Source organism: Erythrolamprus reginae, chromosome 5, assembly GCF_031021105.1.
Source record: "Erythrolamprus reginae isolate rEryReg1 chromosome 5, rEryReg1.hap1, whole genome shotgun sequence".
NCBI classification, from domain to species: domain Eukaryota; kingdom Metazoa; phylum Chordata; class Lepidosauria; order Squamata; family Dipsadidae; genus Erythrolamprus; species Erythrolamprus reginae.
In genome coordinates this window covers 68609792-68627306 of record NC_091954.1, presented here as the reverse complement: position 1 = coordinate 68627306, position 17515 = coordinate 68609792, and the positions used below count along the sequence as shown (strand labels likewise).

Genomic DNA, 17515 nt, shown 5'->3' with positions numbered 1-17515 from the left:
ATTAGTATAATGATATCAGTCACTATACATCTCTAACCGTGGCTGAGAAAGTGATGCAGTCAAGATTCTTTGCCAATCTTAGAAGGCTATGGGATCTGAAGGAGACCCAGTTTAACCCTAGCAAAGCCACATGGCCTTGAGTTTTAGGGGTTCCCATATCTGGGCATTTCCCATCATTAACTCTGGTTGGGTGAATACATCACCAGATAGAACCAGTGTGATTTTTGGAGTCTTTCTGGACTTTTGTTTAAGGAGCGGGTAATAGCAGGAGCCAAGCAGCCTGTGTCCAAATCCTTTTTGTGCACTAACTTCCACTATTTATTTTATTTTATTTTATTTTATTTTATTTTATTATTTTAGAAACATAGAAACATAGAAGTCTGACGGCAGAAAAAGACCTCATGGTCCATCTAGTCTGCCCTTATACTACTTTCTGTATTTTCTTAGGATGGATATATGTTTATCCCATATTATTTTATTTTATTTTATTTTATTTTATTTTATTTATTAGATTTGTATGCCGCCCCTCTCCGTAGACTCAGGGTGGCTCACAACAGCAATAGAACAATTCATAACAAATCTAATAGTTTAAAAACATTTTTAAAAAACCCCATTATTAATCAGACATACATACAAACATACCATACATAAATTGTATAGGCCTGGGGGAGATATCTCAATTCCCCCATGCCTGGCGGCAAAGGTGGGTTTTAAGGAGTTTATGAAAGGCAAGGAGGGTGGGGGCAGTTCTAATCTCCGGGGGGAGCTGGTTCCAGAGGGTCGGGGCCGCCACAGAGAAGGCTCTTCCCCTGGGACCCGCCAAACGACATTGTTTAGTCGACGGGACCCAGAGAAGGCCAACTCTGTGGGACCTAATCGGTCGCTGGGATTCGTGCGGCAGAAGGCGGTCCCGGAGACCATATCTTAGTCCCCTCCCATTTGGACTCTTGCAACATGCACTACATGGAGCTACTCTTAAAGATCACTTAGAAATTACAGTTGATTCAGAATTTAGCAGTGTGAGTAATTATGGGCATATCACAGTATGCCCACATCACAGGTCATTGATTCCCAGTCAGCTTCCAAGTACAATTCAAAGAATATAAAATCCTTCTTAGTACAGGGCTCGGTTACTGCAAGATTACATACCTCTGATTATTCCACACATTCTATATAATCTGATGTGGTGGAAGTTAGGATGACGCACCTTGTATAAGGCATTGAAAACTTGCCTTTTCCTTTCAGGCATTGTTTGGTCCAGGGTGCTAGGTGAACTTATTTTGAAAGGTTGCTGCTTTGAAGGAGATTGGCTTCAGATACATTAGGTTTTAAGGAGTTATTATTGTTTTAACCTATGTTGTTGTTTTGTGGATCATTTGTTATTCTCATTTTAACCTGGCATTAGCTGCTGGAGTCATATTCTACTATTGGAATAGGCATATAAATAAGTAAGTTAATAAGTAAACAAAGAAACAAACACCTCCAAGACCTGAATGTTTTGGAAATCTGATGTAAGCCTGGTCCTCTCCCTGTCGTAGGCAGTTCAGTCTGTTTTCTTCTAGGTGTTCATGGCAAGGTTGTTTTAGTTTGGGACCTTAGTTATTCCCTGCCACCATCAGACCTTCTGTATTATTGTTAAGATGCCAAGAGCCCTTCTGGAATTGAGCAGCCTATATATTCCAGTAATCATTAAATAAACCAATGCAGGTATAATTAGCTTCCATTTATTTCTTGTAGTGATTATGAGCCAGGAAGATACAGTGATACCTCATCTTACAAACGCCTCGTCATACAAACTTTTCGAGATACAAACCCGGGGTTTAAGATTTTTTTGCCTCTTCTTACAAACTATTTTCATCTTACAAACCCACCACCGCTGCTGGGATGCCCCGCCTCCGGACTTCCATTGCCAGCGAAGTGCCCGTTTTTGCACTGCTGGGATTCCCATAAGGCTCCCCTCCATGGGAAACCCCACCTCTGGACTTCCATGTTTTTGTGATGCTGCAGGGGAATCCCAGCAGTGCAAAAATGGGTGCTTTGCTGGCAACGGAAGTCCGGAGGTGGGATTTCCCAGCGAGGGGAGCCTCAGCGAAATCACAAAAGCAGAGAGGTCCGGAGGTGGGGTTTCGAGGACATCAGTGTTTTTGCGATGCTGCGATTTCACTGATGCTTCCCTCACTGGGAAACCCCACCTCCGGACTTCCGTTGCTAGAGAAGCACCCGTTTTTGCGCTGCTGGGATTCCCCTGCTGGGATTCCCCTGCAGCATCACAAAAACACGGAAGTCCGGAGGTGGGGTTTCCCATGGAGGGGAGCCTCAGGGGAATCCCAGCAGTGCAAAAACGGGCGCTTCGGCTGGCAAAAGGGGTGAATTTTGGGCTTGCATGCCTTAATCGCTTTTCCATTGATTCCTACGGGAAACATTGTTTCGTCTTACAAACTTTTCACCTTAAGAACCTCATCCCGGAACCAATTAAGTTTGTAAGACAAGGTATCACTGTATATATATATATATATATATATATATATATATTTGTTTTCGTAAATTTTCACGGGTATATGTATGTAGATTGTTCTGAGTTCGGGTTTTGCCCTGTGTAATGTTTTGCATGTCTATGCGACGTTTCGGTGAAATCACATTCACCATCATCAGGCTGGAGTTCCAATCTTTGTGTTTTTGCAAATGAATATTAGCAACTAATATTGCTAATATTCATTTGCAAAAACACAAAGATTGGAACTCCAGCCTGATGATGGTGAATGTGATTTCACCGAAACTTGAGACTAGTGGTTTTATTTTAAGAAATTGTGTTTTTGTTCATTTGTTTGTTTTGTGACTGTGAAAGGGACTACAATTCAATATCTAGCTACACAACAGAGACCATATTTAGGTTAATAACTTTATAATTGGAGAGTTCTTCAAGTTGTGTGAGCAAAAAGGAAAGGAATAAGAAGAAAATGCCTTCCTTTAGTTTTATGCCTTTAACAGTAACATAAGAAACTCAACTGATACAAGAAAATAATGATAGAAACTAACATTACTGGATTTCTCAGCTAGGTAGCAGTTAAAGGCAGGAATTTTGCCCAGAAAAGAAGAGATAGTTCCACTGTGAGACATAACAATTTGCCTAAATGTTTGTATTTTAAGAGCATGCCTTCACTAAAAACTCAGAAAAATGAGTTATTTAGGAGAAAAAGTAATGGGATTAGGAACAATGCTAGGCAACAGTTGCAGAGGAAGGCAACGACTTCTGGAGACCTCACCTACAAAAAGATATTGACAAAATTGAACGGGTCCAAAGACGGGCTACAAGAATGGTGGAAGGTCTTAAGCATAAAACGTATCAGGAAAGACTTAATGAACTCAATCTGTATAGTCTGGAGGACAGAAGGAAAAGGGGGGACATGATTGAAACATTTAAATATGTCAAAGGGTTAAATAGGTTTCAGGAGGGAAGTGTTTTTAATAGGAAAGTGAACACAAGAACAAGGGGACACAATCTGAGGTTAGTTGGGGAAAAGATCAAAAGCAACATGAGAAAATATTATTTTACTGAAAGAGTAGTAGATCCTTGGAACAAACCTCCAGCACAGTGTTTCCCAACCTTGCCAGCTTGAAGATATCTGGACTTCAACTCCCAGAATTCCCCAGCCAGCAATTCTGGGCGTTGAAGTCCAAATATCTTCAAGTTGCCATGGTTGGGAAACACTGCTCCAGCAGACATGGTTGGTAAATCCACAGTAACTGAATGTAAACATGCCTGGGATAAACATATATCCATCCTGAGATAAAATACAGGAAATAATATAAGGGCAGACTAGATGGACCATGAGGTCTTTTTCTGCCGTCAATCTTCTATGTTTCTATGTTTCTATTTTTTTATGTGGTATTCTCACTGCCCTGTAAATGTTGCCTTCCCAATGACTTGCTTTCATCCATTAGTTTTGCCTGCCTCTTTTCAAAGCAAATTCTTGACTTAGAACAATGCATCTATATGCATGTATGACTCTCTGCATTGGTCACTGAGGGTAGGCGTGAGATACAAACTGCATGACGGTAGACTTCCCGTCATGGAAGACAAGAGGGTAGCAGTTGCCAGCCTCAATGAAATTCAGCCCACTTGATCAGAAGAGCAAGATCTGGTACCAAGAAAACAAACCTGCCGTTATCCCAACTAATGCAGTGACCTCTATCCATCGGCTCTACTTTTTTTTTAATGAAAATAATAGCATTTATTGTAAAACGCTGTTGGCAGGTTTACAAAGAGAGAGGAGGCTGGTTTTCCAAGTGTCATTTGGGAGAAGAGGGATGACAGAATTCGTTTTATTTTATATTTTACATCTTTATGTATTGGTAGCATACTAAGATATAACGATGTTTATATATACATGTTATGGATACAATCAATGAAGGGCTGCAAACATTTTTACTACCACACTGTGGGCGTGGTTTATTTTGTGGCTGTGACTTACCGGCCAAGTGACCAGGTGGGAGTGGCTTGACGATCATGTGACTGGATGGCTTAAAGTTCATATGATTGGCTTAAAGGTGGCCAACTTGATGTCATTCATGTCAAGGGTTTGGGTTAGGATTAGGGTGCCTGGCCTCTCCTCACATCAAAGACATACAATTTCTCCATTTATTTACTATTACTGAACATCCAAAATATACTCTTTAATTCTATGTATATATGCCATATGGGCACATACATATTACACACAGGCACACAAAAATATAAATGATCTACTATATAAATTGTATATGTATGTACACACACACACGCATGCACACACAGCTCTTCTAAAATTATACACATTCGGCCTCATTTACTACGAAAGGAAGAACATACTCAGAGCCCAGAAGGGAAAACAAGGGGGGGGGGATCAACATTTTTCTACTGGTTCTGCATACCTGACCATACCTGTAGGAGCCCATCACTGGCACTAATAGAGAAACATTAGGACAGGGATGGAAGGCACTCTGGTGCACTTATGCATCCCCTTACTGACCTCTTAGGAATCGGGTGAGGTCAACAGTGGATAGTTTAAGGGTAAAATTTTGCAGGTTTGGTGATGATACTATAGAATCAGGAAGTGAGTTCCATGGATCAACTACTCGGTTGCTAAAGCAGTATTTCCTACAGTCATAGAAACATAGAAGATTGACCGCAGAAAAAGACTTCATGGTCCATCTAGTCTGTCCTTATACTATTTCCGGTATTTTATCTTAGGATGGATACATGTTTATCCCAGGCAATGTTTAAATTCAGTGACTGTGGATTTACCAACCACATCTGCTGGAAGTTTATTCCAAGCATCTACTACTCTCAGTAAAATAATATATTCTCATGTTGCTTCTGATCTTTCCCCAGTCGAGTTTTGGAGCAGTTTAGTTTGAGTTTGTACCTGTTGTGTGCCCGTGTATTGTTGCGGTTGAAGTTGAAGTAGTCGTTTTGATTTAGTTATTGATACTTTCTCCCCCCCCCCCCCCCAAACACACCTAAAACGAGGCGCCAACCAAGTTAGAATTCCTTGGAAGTGTTTTGTTGCCACCGTGCCTTGGAGGAGCCATTCCTTCCTTTCCTTTCACACAGCCCTATCTCTGCACGGGATGGAGAGTTTTATGGCAAAGAGCCTCGGGAGGGACCCGCAGGAATGTTGCTGGGAGGAGCACGTGACTCGCCCCCTCCCCCGTTTTATTCAAAAGACTCAACGCCGAGGAGTCGTCAGACAGGGAGGGAGGGGCGGCGGGGGGTGTTGTTCAGAGACCCAGGAATCTCCATGTGAACCTGAGCGGACGCGGCCTCGAAGGAGACGCCAGCAGATGCAGGAGAAAACCAGGAAGCGATTCAGGGCGAACTACCAAAGGAGCCAACCCGGATCCGCTGTCCGGAACCTCTTTTTCACGTCATCAAAAGTCCTGGCAAAAGTTTTGCTTCTTTATTAGCACTGATTCCCTTGAACGGCAAAACACGATCCCGGGTCAGGGGAAGGGAAAAAAAAGACGCAACAACTCGTCCTGTTGTTTTGGTTTTAGCCGGCCGCACCCCAGTTGTATTAAGTTGTGCATCGAATTAAGCCAGGGCGGGGCTGGCCAGATGTTGATTTTATTTTATTTTATTTATTTATTTTATTATACTGTATTTGTCAAAACAAGTATAGAATTATAGTTTGTATTAACATAACAAAGTATATAGAAGTGATAAAAAGGATAATAGGACAGAAGGACAGGGACGGTAGGCACTATGTATGCTCAAAAAAAATAAAGGGAACACTTAGATAACACAATACAACCCCAGGTAAATCAAACTTCTGTGAAATCAAACTGTCCGCTTAGGAAGCAACACTGATTGACAATCAATTTCACATGTCAGCACATTCAACTTTGTATGAACAAAGTATTCAATGAGAATACAGTACTGTATTTCATTCATTCAGATCTAGGATGTTATTTGAGTGTTCCCTTTATTTTTTTTGAGCAATATATAATAAACCTCTCTGAACTTATATGGCAGAAGGATGATGGGGATTCTTCTACTATTTCTATTCATTTGTGGATGTCTCTGAAATAAGAGAGGAGGAGTACCCGCAGGGAATTAAAATTGGTGACTCAGGATGTGTTATTTGAGTGTTCCTTTTATTTTTTTGAGCACTGTATATAAATTTATATAAATATATAAATATTTATTTTTATTTGTTTGTCTGGTCAAGTACGTATTGGTGGTATACAAAGATATAACAATGTCTATATACATGATGCTAGTAAGAGAGAAACATTAGGACAGGGGCCTGAATGGTGCACTTATGCATCCCCTTATTGACCTCTTAGGAATCGGGAGAGGTCAACAGTGGATAGTCTTAAGGATAAAGTTTTGGGGGTTAGGTGATGATACTACAGAGGCAGGTAGTGAGTTCCATACATCAGCTACTCAGTTAAGTCATATTTCCTGCAGTCAAGTTTGGAGCAGTTTACTTTAAGTTTGTTATCTATTGTGTGCTCGTGTGTTGTTGTGGTTGAAGCTGAAGTAGTAATTGACAGGAAGGATGTTGTAGCAGGTGATTTTATGGGTTATGCTTAGGTCGCGTTCAAGGTGAGGTAGTTCTAAGCTTTCTAAACCTAGGATTGTAAGCCTGGTTGCGTAAGGTATTCTGTTGCGAGGGGGGGGGGCTCTTCTCACCAAATGCGGTGGCCCTTTGCTCTTCCCTCTTAAAAGATCTGCCTTTGCCCAGCACTGCCCATCGGGCATCCACTCTTGTCATCTGACAATCCCTGAGGGAGGCCTAATTTTAGAGGAATAAAATAGACTAGAATAGGAATTCTTTATTGGCCAAATGTGATTGCACACATAAGGAATTTGTCTTTGGTGCCTATGCTCTCAGTGTACACAAAATAAAAAGATATATTTGTCAAGAATCATGTGGTACAACACTTAATGATTGTCATAGAGGTCAAATAAGCAATGAGGAATCAATATTAATAAAAATCTTAAGGATACAAGCAACAAGTTACAGTTCTGAGTGGGAGGAAAAGGGGGATAGGAATGATGAGAAAAAAGCTAGTAGTAAGTAGTGCAGACTTAGTAAAAAGTTTGACAGTGTTGAGGGAATTATTTGTTTAGCAGAGTGAAGGCTTTCAGGGAAAAATTGTTCTTGTGTCTAATTGTCTTGGTGTGTAGTGCTCTGTAGCCATGTTTTGAGGGTAGAAGTTGAAACAGTTTATTTATTTTATTTTATTTATTTATTTTGTCCAATACACAATAATACACAATGAAGATTATATAGGATATAGTAGAGAAGAAATACGAGATATAGGAGAGACTATAGGACAGGGGACGGAAGGCACTCTAGTGCACTTATGTACGCCCCTTACTGACCTCTTAGGAATCTGGAGAGGTCAACCGTGGATAGTCTAAGGATAAAATGTTGGGGGTTAGGGGATGATACTAGAGTCTGGTAATGAGTTCCACGCTTCAACAACCCGATTACTAAAGTCATGTTTTTTTACAGTCTAGTTTGGAGCGGTTAATGTTAAGCTTGAATCTGTTGTGTGCTCTTGTGTTGTTGTGGTGGAAGCTGAAGTAGTCTTTGACAGGCAGGACATTGCAACATATGATCTTGTGGGCAATACAGTACTTATATCATGTTTAAGGCGTGATAGTTCTAAGCTTTCAAGACCCAGGATTGTAAGTCTAGTTTCGTAGGGTATTCTGTTTCGAGTGGAGGAATGAAGGGCTCTTCTGATGAAATATCTTTGGACATTTTCAAGGGTGTTAATGTCTGAGATGCGATATGGGTTCCAAACAGATGAGCTGTATTCTAGGATAGAATGTCTGCGGAGTCTGCGGAGAGGGGCGGCATACAAATCCAATAAATAATAATAATGTCCAGTTTATGGACAGTTTATGTCCAGGATGCAATGTGTCAGTAAATATTTCCACCGCCCTCTTTTTGACTCATGTAGTATACAGGTCCTCAATGGAAGGCAGGTTGGCAGCAATTATTTTTGTCTGCAGTTCTGCAGAAGGGAGCATATACTGTATAGGGGATCTGAAGAACTGGGATGGTGGTCTTATCCGCGGCCGGATTATTCCCAGCTCCGGGCTTTGATGCTGCTCCTGATCTAGTAGATAGCCTGTCCCTCCCCGGGGCCATTGAGATGCTAATAAGCCAAGAGCGAAGGCTCCAGCAGGGTCTGTGCGCTTTGTTCCGTCTGCCCTCCAGGCCACGGGCTCCGGTTTGGAACCGCCGGGCGAGGACCGGGATGGCCGAGCGCAACGCGTAGGGCGGGGATGGCAGGTAGGATGGCGGGAGGCGCGCACGGCCGCGGTTAGAGGGCCCCGCGCTCTTCGGAGGGAGACCCAAGTTGCTCGGAGCCGGTCTGCGCGCTCAACTTTGGAGCCAGGCCACGCCTTCCTTCTTTCCTCACCCGCTTCCCCAGCCGGAGTTGTTCCCGGGCCGCAGCCTTAAAGCGGCGCGTCCTGGAAAGGCGCAAATGCGGCGCTCGGGTTCGCAGCGCTCCCCGTAGGAAGAAAACGGCCCAGAGATGTGAGGCCTGGAGCCGTTGGGAGGAGAGGGACGCCTGGTAGTTTATTGTTCGTAGCCGCCTCACTGGGTGCTGGCCGTGTCCTAAGAAAAACTCGACGCCTTCGTCTCCAAATAAGCTGCGTTTTTGCGAAAAAAGTTCATTGGCTCTGGCCTGTTGGCGGACGCCCTGTTTTTATTTCTTTGCTTCTTTAGATGTGTTCTAGTTCAGTGGTTGCCAACTTTGGCAACTTGAAGAGATCTGGACTTCAACTCCCAGAATTCCCCAGCCAGCATTCGCTGGCTGGGGAATTCTGGGAGTTGAAGTCCAAATATCTCCCAAGTTGCCAAGGTTGGGAAACACTGTTCTAGTTAATGTGTTAGGTGTGTTCTAGTTAAGTGTGTGTATTGCCTACTATCTGTCTTTGTTAGTTGTATATGGCTTGCTGTTATGCCCTTTGTTAAAAGGGCATTATAAATAAAATATTATTATTTATTTATTTTGTCCAATACACAATACATATAGAAGAGAATTTAAAGAAAAATATAAAATAGAGGAGAAAATATATGATCATTATCATTATTATCATTATTATTATTATTAAACAGTCGATCATACTCAAAAATCCATTTGTTTGTTTCATTTATTGATTAATTGATTGATTGGATTTATATGCTGTCCTTCTCCAAGAACAGCGGCATATAAATCCAAAATTGAACATTCGCTTCCTTAATGGTTGTAGTGTATCCAAAGGTGGTCTCTGATTCTCTTTAATCTTCCTTCAATTATGCTTCTATATTCATCCACTGTGCCTCCCGTCCCTGTCCTACTCTTCTATTGTCCTCTTTTGTCGTTACTTTTTACTTACAAACTACTACTATCCTGTACATGTTTGACAAATAAATAAAAATAAAATAAAATCTTGACCTTTATATAAAGAAGAATAGTGCTAATGGAACAGGTTTTTTGCATACTTGCATTAATCTGTTATGACCGTATTTCCTTCTTGAGACTTTTAATATCATTTTCTTTGTCTTTCCCCAATTTCCCTGAGTCTTCGGAGAGGAGCGGCATACAAATCTAATAAATAATAATAATAATAATTTAAAATGCTGAGGGTTTACCATATTTTATTCACAAATTTAGGATTTAGAATAGAATAGAATTATTTGTTGGCCAAGTGTGATTAGACACACAAGGAATTTGTCTTTGGTGCAGATGCCCTCAGTGTACATTAAAAAAAACATTTGTCAAGAATCATGAGGTACAACACTTACGGTAATGATTGTCATAGGGATCAAATATTTGTTTCACATAATTCCATCTTTATTTGCAACTCTCCCACTGTTAACATATAAATAAAACTTAATTTGGCGAGTAATAGTTATCATCCTTGGGGATTTTTCTAATTCTACCTGTATTTATCTCATAATTTGTTATTTTTTCTGACTCTTCTTTTGGAGTTCACTATTATATGAAGCATCCTCTTAAAAAGTTTCGCTTTCACTCCAACCCATTCTTACTTATGTGTCTTTATTAAGATTATTCTCAAAAAATTATATTACCTTTTTTTAGTCCCCCCTATCTTTAATAATAGCATCTAATTCAATTTTCATGTAAAAGAGCCATTTTTCTTGTAAAATTAAAGACACTTGATTGTGATCTGAGAAAATCTGCATCTGGCTTATGAATAATAATAGCCAGACCTTTGAAATCTAAACCATAGCTTTGAAAAAGATCTATGTCTTTCAGTAAAATCAGTACATTCCTTTCACTCATCATTTTTAATCTTCATCTATCAACAAGTTCCAAATTATCCATTAAATAAAAAACATTTGGTAGTATACCTAGTGTAAGGGAAGTGTATGAAACTATTAAATAGGGAAGGCACCTGTTCTATATTCAGAAACAACTTCTTACTATAAATATTTTGAGGATGAGCTTTTACAATAAACAACATTATTTTACAGAATGAAAACATTCCTAATAGCTAGGAGGAGGCTAATAAGCATTAATAATTGAATGCACAACAAAAGAATATGGAATAGATATAGACCCTAGTTGTGTCTGAAACACTTCTGGATCTCAGCAAAAGAACCATTTCACAGAAGCAGGCAAATACAATATCCTGGGAATTATTCAGGGAAATGCAAGATTAAATCAAGAGAACAACTATTGCAGGAAAATAAAGTTATCAACGGTTTTCTCATTTATAATTTCAGAAAGATTCAAAATGCATAAAAAAGACTTATGGCATGGGGCAAAGTAAGCCAGAATTTGAAATATAATCTGAGTTAACCCATTATGATCAGATGTTGGGACATGACCAACCTGATTTTATGATATTTTTTATGGCTGCTATTAAAGCACTGTGATCATTAAGATGATCAGTTTTGCCTAAAACCAGAAGTAACCTGTCATAAATGTGGCTGTATTGCCAAATGCCTGAAGTGTGACCACGGGGGTGGGTGACGTTCATAACTTCAGGACTGGGTCACAATTCCCATTTTCCATAACATTTTGTAATGTTAAATGGTCTCTTAATGACAGGTCATAAGTCAAAGTATCATATGCAGAGAGATAGAAAGATTGGATGCTATCCACCATGGTAGAATAATGAAATTGACAAAACCTGCTATGATAGACAAACTGAAAATATAAAATATTTAATATATAATAATACCATTAATTAAATTAAATACCACTAATTAACATGCAATTATATTGTAACTGCAGTGAATAACAGAAGCTACTTCTTTGTAACTTTATAATCTTTAATTTTTTTCTGCTTTTTTATTTTCTTATTGCATTTTTCAATTTTTCTATTTCTCTTTTTTTGCTTCTGTTCTAAAAATAACAACAACAACCAACAGAGTTGGAAGGGACTTTGGAGTCCTCGGAGAGGGGCGGCATACAAATGTAATAAATGATGATGATGATAATAATAATAATAGTAGTAGTAGTAGTAGTTGTTGTTGTTATTATTATTATTATTATTATTATTATTATTATTATTATTATTATTATTATTGTCCAACCCTCTGCTTAGACAGGGAACCTACACTAGACAAATGGTTATTCAACATGTTAAAAACTTCAAGTGTTGGATCATTCACAATTCCTGGAGGCAAGCTGTTCCACTGGTTAATTGTTCTAACTGTTAGGAAATTTCTTCTTAGTTCTAAGTTGCTTCTCTCCTTGATTAGTTTCTACACATTGCTCCTTGTTCTACCGTCAGGTGCTTTGGAGAATAGCCTGGCTCCCTCTTCTTTGTGGCAACGCTTGAGATATTGGAACATTGCTATCATGTCTCCCCTGGTCCTTTTTATTAAACTAGACAATGAAAAGTCTAGTTTAATGGTTTGTATTAGTTCCTGCTACTTTGGTTTGGTTTGTATTAGTTCCTGTTACTGTTCTTTAAAGATTTAATAAAAATTATTTTAAAAAATCCTTTAACATTGCTTGCTGCATTCAAGCCTTACAACAACAATTTATCATTGTTCTCATGATGGTAATGGGATAGTTTTGCATTCTTTTAATGTCCATTGCAGACAGATTGCTGAAAAATTAGACAAGGGACTTCCAAGCAGTTTCATAGTGAGGTGGCATTTCTCTTTAGTGTGTTGCTATGAAAAGAATATTCATGTCTCTACTTTCCCATTCTCTTGAATCTCCCAGACAACAACAGGGTGTTTTTTTAAAGTCTAGACAAGCAGAATTCAGCACAATAGTGATCCGTCTGTTTCATTCTTGGATAGTAATAAGGATTGTGTTGCTTCCATTGATAAAAAATTATGATATTGTTATAGGGCCTGATTTCATTTTTGGAATGAATAAATAAGGACCATTGAAGGAAGTCTTGAACATCCCTAATATTTTTTAATCCTTTCATAAAAACTCCTACTAAATTAAGAATAATATAAGTATTATATCATACCCTTTCCTTAATTTCTTTTTCTTTTAAAAATTATCATACACAGCACTTAAAATATTTATTTATGTATTCATTCATTCAACTCCTATGCCGCTCGATCCCAAAGGATTCAGGGCGGCTTACAACATAATAACAATACAAAAAGATACAGCAATAAAAAAGAAGTTGAATATAAGCTCTAAAAAAACTAACCCCGGTAAAATCTACTTATATAAAAACCAATCAAATCTTATGCATGCACACCATTCATAAAATTAAATTAAAATTTGGCCATGAAAGATGAACAATTCATTTATTAGTTATTTACAGTGTTGCATGGCATGAACAAAATATGGATATGTTTTTTTTTAAATTAATTACATTCTACTTGCATTTCAGTAACTGTCAGTCATTAAACTACAATTTAATTAAAATTAAGGTTAATTATATCTAGCTATATTAAAAAAAATTGGCGTGACATACAGTACTTAGCCTGGTGCTACCTATTTATTTATTATTAGACTTTCATCCCATCTTTATTGCCTTACAAATAGTACAAGGCAATGAACATACAAAATACTTTTTCTTCCTGTTTTACCCACAAGGACAACCCTGTGAGATGCATTGGGCTGAGAGAGAATGACTCGCCTAAAGTCACCTAGCTGGCTTTCCTGGCCAACATAGGATGAGAACTTACAGCCTCCTTGTTTCTAGGCCAGCTTCTAGTATATCAACTGGCTCTGGTCAGACTCCATCTATCCAGAGGATTTAAAAGCAATTAAAGAGACAGTTCTCTTATTTTCTACATGAATCTCTATTTTCTATGGCCGTGATGGCAATCTTATGGCATGCCTGCCACAGGTGGCGCATGGAGCCATATCTGCCAGCACGCAAACCATTGCCCTAGCTCAGCTCCAACGCACATATACATGTCCGCCAGCTGATTTTTTTGCTTGTGCAGAGGCTCTGGGAGGGTGATTTTGACCTACAGGGTGGCTGGGGGGGAGAGTTTTTGCCCTCCCCAAGCTCCAAGAAAGCCTCTGGAGCCTGGGGACAGCAAAAACAGGCCAACCAAGCCCACTAGAAGTTGGGAAATGGGGGAGTGGGGCTAGTGCATGAACATTTGGAGGGGAGGAGGGCGAGTGGGGGGCTTTGAATTATGGGTGTGATAGTGCGTGCACACTATTCCGCCACCCAAGGAAAAAAAGGTTTGCCATCACTGTTCTATAGTAAATTCAATCAGTGTAAATGTGTGCTTTGCAAGGATTCTCCCCCCTTATGGCGAGTTCTAGTCAATGTTAAGGGAGCCCTACTACGGGATTAGGTCCATCACTTCTCCTTTTTAACTTCTACCTAAAACTACCGTGTGACGTCATCTGGTGGCTGGGATGCAGTATCATCAATACACTGATGATATCCATACATCTTTACGGCCGATTAGGTCCCACAGAGTTGGCCTTCTCCGAGTCCCGTTGACTAAACAATGCCGTCTGGCAGGACCCAGGGGAAGAGCATTATTAATATTATTAATATTATATTGTTAATATTATTAATATTATATTGTTAATATTATTAATATTATATTGTTAGTATTATTAATATTATATTATTAATATTATATTATTAATATTATTAATATTATATTGTTAATATTATTAATATTATATTGTTAGTATTATTAATATTATATTGTTAATATTATTAATATTATATTATCAATATTATTAATATTATATTATCAATATTATTAATATTATATTATCAATATTATTAATATTATATTATCAATATTATCAATATTAATATTCTGTTCATTTATTTTATTTATTTATTTATTTATTATCTTTACTCCTTGCCAGGCAAGCGATGCTCTTGCAGTGCTGGCCAAGTGCCAGGAGGCTGTAAGGGTCTGGGTGTGGAAGAACCGGCATTGACTCAACCCTGGCAAGATTCAATGGTTATGGGGTTTTGACCCTCCAGGCTCACGTGACAGTCTGTCTTTGACTCTGGAAGGAGTGGCATTTACCTGGACTGAGCTGGTGCACAGTTTGGGGATCCTAGATTCCCAGCTCTTGTTCAAGGAAGAGGTGGCAGCTGTGACAGGGGAGGCCTTTGCACATACACATCTTGTATCCCAATTGCGCCCCTTTTTGGACTGTGAATCTTATACTCACTCAAGCTTTGTTCAATTCATATTTGGATTATTACAATGCATTCTACACAGAGTTTCCTGTGAAGATCACATAGAAGTTACAGCTGGTCCAAAATGTGCAATATGCAGTGATGGTTACTTCTAATTTTATCCACATTACAATTCCTATTAAACCCTTGGCTCCCAGTTTCCTTCTGAATGCAGTTCAATATGCTGGTCATTACCTTTAACATCATATATGGCAGTGATGGTGAAGCTTTTTTTCCTCGGGTGCCAAAAAAACCCATGGATGTGCGCTATTATACATGCATGAGTGCTCACACTCATAATCCAATGTTTTGGGGGCAAAAACAGCTTCCCCCACCCTCTGGAGGCTGGAAACGGCCTGTTTCCCAACTTCTGGTAGGCCCAGTAGGTTCGTGTTTCATCCTCCCCAGGCTCCAAATGTTTCCCTGGAGCAGGGGGAGGGTAAAAATGCCCTCCCCCATCTCTCTTGAGGCTCTCTGGAAGCCAGAAATGCCCTCCCAGCCCAGCCGCTCCGAGTCCTCGGAGAGGGGCAGCATACAAATCTAATAAATAATAATAATAAACAATGCCGTTTGGCGGGACCCAGGGGAAGAGCCTTCTCTGTGGCAGCCCCGGCCCTCTGGAACCAGCTCCCCCCAGATATCAGAGTTGCCGCCACCCTCCTTGCCTTTCGTAAGCTCCTTAAAACCCACCTCTGTTGTCAGGCTTGGGGGAATTGAGATATTCCCTTCCCCCTAGGCTTATAAAAAAAAAATATGCATGGTATATCTGTATGTATGATTGGTTTCTTAAATTGGGGTTTCTTTTTAAATTAACTTAAATATTAGATTTGTTTATATTGTTTTGTTACTGTTGTTAGCCGCCCCGAGTCTGCGGAGAGGGGAGGCATACAAATTTGATTTGTAAGTAAGTAAGTAAGTAAGTAAGTAAGTAAGTAAGTAAGTAAGTAAGTAAGTAAGTAAGTAAGTAAGTAAGTAAGCAAGCAAGCAAGCAAGTAAGTAAGTAAGTAAATAATTGAATAATTGAATAATTGAATAAATAATATAATAAATAATAAATATTATTATTATTATTATTATTATCTGTCTGAGCCAAAAATCAGCTGACCAACACACACATGCTCGTTGGAGCTGAACTAGGGCAACAGCTCACGTGACAGCAGATTATGGCCTTGCATGCCACCAGTGGCACCTGTGCCATAGGTTCGCCATCACTAATATATGGCACGGAACCAGGTTTTCTGCAGGGCCACTTCTCCCTGAGAACATCTGGCTATCCTTCCAGATCAGACAGGGTGGCCATGCTCCTACTGCCCTTCCTTTAATATTGCCATCATATGCAACGTAGGAAATGAGACTTTTCCATGGCAGGCCCTGTCTTATGGAACATCTTCCCCCTGAAATTTGGCAGGCCCATCCTTTTCATCTTCCAAAACCCTGGCTTTTCCCTGAAGCCAAAGGATAGAGTGAAATTGATTAGATGAACTGGTGGGCCGCAGGTGAAAGTTTAGCTATACGTGCCAGGTTTTTTTTAAAAAAAATCGTTTCAATGTTTTTATTGCAAATGTATGGATATTTTTGGTGTGAGCTGTCCAGAGTTTGGGCAGCTATATAAATATTTTAAATAAATACATTAAAAAAACTCTTGATTTAAAATATACTGATCAAAAAAATACTCCACAATATAACTCCAAGTAAATCAAACTTCTGTGAAATCAAACTGTCCACTTAGGAAGCAACACTGATTGACAATCAATTTCACCTGTTGTCAGCACATTCAACTTCGTAGGGAACAAAGTATTCAATGAGAATATTTCATTCATTCAGATCTAGGATGTGTTCTTTGAGTGTTCCCTTTATTTTTTTGAGCAGTGTGTATTTGCTACCTATAGACCTTCCCAGTGTAAATCTTGTCAAACTGTCTCTGATACTTGGCCCTGTTCGGTCGGGCTCTCTGGTAGACTCCTCCCAAAAATTCACAGATACAAATTTCAGACACACACACGTTTGAACATTCAAAACAATGTTCTTTATAATGAAAAGTCACTTAAACTAAGCCCTCTTTTGGTATAGCAAAGAGCACTTGTCTCCAAACAAACTGGTAATTTGTACAAGTCCCTTATCAGTTCTGAGATACTTAGCTTGCAGCTGTGAGGCAATTCACAGTCCTTCTTTCACAAAGTGAAACACACTTTGCTCTGGTTTAGTTTCAAAGGGGGGGGATCAGCACACAAAAGGTCAAAGTCAGTAAAGCAGTCATGAAACACAACAATCAGATAATCCTCCACAATGGCCAAACCCACAGGCTGCTGTTTATAGCAGCCTCACTAATGACCACAGCCCCAGCCAACCACAGGTGGCCTCATTTTCTTTGATAATAATCTCTCAGTTGTTGCTGCCTAT

The 17515-nt window shown here is 39.4% G+C and overlaps 1 protein-coding gene across 1 annotated transcript in view; it reads left to right on the top strand.

The window, feature by feature from the left end:
* Positions 1 to 17515, top strand: part of DNMBP (dynamin binding protein) — a 96034-nt gene that overhangs the window by 57276 nt on the left and 21243 nt on the right. The gene's annotated exons all lie outside the window — the stretch shown is intronic.